Source organism: Tamandua tetradactyla, chromosome 2, assembly GCF_023851605.1.
Source record: "Tamandua tetradactyla isolate mTamTet1 chromosome 2, mTamTet1.pri, whole genome shotgun sequence".
NCBI lineage: Eukaryota > Metazoa > Chordata > Mammalia > Pilosa > Myrmecophagidae > Tamandua > Tamandua tetradactyla.
Window position 1 is genome coordinate 84,874,856 of NC_135328.1, and position 2,287 is coordinate 84,877,142.

Below are 2,287 nucleotides of genomic sequence, written 5' to 3' on the forward strand. Positions count from 1 at the left end.
CTAAATCCTTGCTACTGGTAATTCTGTTTCCTTTTTCCCTCAGGGAACCATGCATGAGGGGTACCAGCCTCCAAGACTTTGGGGATTTACAGTTCTGTGTGGAATCTCAGCTTGTCCACCTGGTCCAGACTTGTGTATATTGTGTGTCCAGTCACTGATGCTCCCCCAGCAGTTGTTCTGTACTATTCCTGGCTATTTACTAGCTGCTCTAAAGGATGAACTAACGTTTACACCTCACTATGCTGCCATCTTGCCTCGTCTCCTCTGTTAGTTTTTTAAAGATCAGAAAAAGTGTTCTTAACTTGATCCATTCCTATATGTATGAACTATTTAAAATAGCACCTTTTGAAGATGCTCTTTTTAGTTAAGATGTGGTCAACTGAATCAGGATGGGTCTTAATCCTATTACTGGAATAAATATTTTAAGAAAATGAAAAGTGTAGACTTTTAGAACCCAGTGAATCCTATAGTAAACAGTGGTCTATCACTATTAGTACAATTATAAGTGCGCTTTCATGAAGTGCAACAAATGTACCACACTAATGCAAGTGTGTTAATATGTGGGAACTCTATTTTATGCATGATGTTTCTGTAAACCTACAACTTCTCTAAAATAGAGAAACAAACAAACAAAAAACCCATTAAATTAAAGGGGTAAAAAAGAACTTCACTAGGAGGAGCCAGAAGCAGGAAGTTAATGAAACCAGGATGAGCATCGAGAGAATGTCTTCATGTTATGGGAATGCCAAGGAACAGAAATGTTGCTTGCCAGCCAGAATGCTACCCATCCCAGGAAAAACCAAGCCTTCTGGTCCTTAAACTGTGAGCCTTAATTCCTGTTGCTGTGCCTACCCATTGTGTGGCATTTATTGTGGTGAATAGGAAAGATAAAATAGTCAATAATGAGTAACTGGACTTCTTTTTGTTTACTAAAGCTGCCACAATGCAACACACCAGAGGTGGATTGACTTTTAATAAGGGGATTTATTTAGTTACAAATTTACAGCTCTTCAGAGGAAAGGCAGCTGGTTTTCTCTGTCACATGGGAAGGCACATAGTTGATGTCTGCTGGGCTTCCCTCCTGGGTTTTGGGTTCAAATAGCTTTCTTTGTGGTGATTCCTTTCTGCATCTCCAAATATCTGAGTCTGAGCTCAGAGTGCTGAGATCAGGTATGCTGAGCTGCTGAACTCTCTTATGGCCTATCTCTTTTAAGCCTCCAGCTAATTAAATTAAACCTCATTCATTGTGGAAGGCAGTCCTCTTAGCTGACTGCAGCTGTAACGAGTCGTAGGTGAATTTCACATGCTGATGATTTAATTCCATGGCAGTGGGACAATCGGGCATCATCCCCTGGCCAAATTGACACCTGAAACTAACTATCACAGACTGATGATCTCTTTACCTGTTAGCTGGCTACACTAGGCTGCTTTAAGGTAAGATATCTTATTTTGGAAAGAGATATTGAAGTTTTCTACCTTCTTGAAACTATTAGAAACATATGTTGTAAGTTTACATCAGTCTTTAAAAAATTTGTTGAGATTATATAATTGTGTTTGTTAATGCATTATTATGTTTAATGTTTAATGCATTATATATGTTTAATATATGGCTGATTTTCTCCTATAAAAATCAGTCAGTATTTCAGTATTTTTCTTTTGTGTTTCTTAATGGGATGCTATAAATATGTTTCCACAAGATGCTATAAATATGTTTCCACAAAGTGTCTCTTTGTTTTCAAAATGTAGCTGAATCTATTTTCTCTGAAACCTATCAAAAAATCACCCTGTACTCCTGTTTATATATTTATATGTGTATTTACTCTTGAAAGCATATACAATTGGGTATTTAGTACTATTAACTTAGCATAATTCTTTTTCCTTTAAAATGTATTTTTTACCTTTTAATTTTGTTTAAACATTGGACAATCATGATGTGTTGATATGAATATAAGAAAAATCTAAAAGTGTAGTTGGGTTTGCTGGACTCAGAACAGAGTAAAAAGATTCATCTTGAAAATAAGATTTTACCTTCAAGTTTTTGTCAGAGACTTTTGTCTGAAGGCTGCTATATAAATATGAAAAACAGAAGACAACCTACTGTTTTTTAGTGGAAGTAAATTTACTTTGATTTATTTTTGTCACCAAACACATTCTAAAAGTGGTTGAAATCAGGTTTCAAAGTTGATCAAGTTATAAAGAAACTTAAAGTGAACCATGATAAAAAGAACTTTTTAAAACAAACAGCAGGAAGATCATAAACATTTATAAATTTATGTTACATATGCTG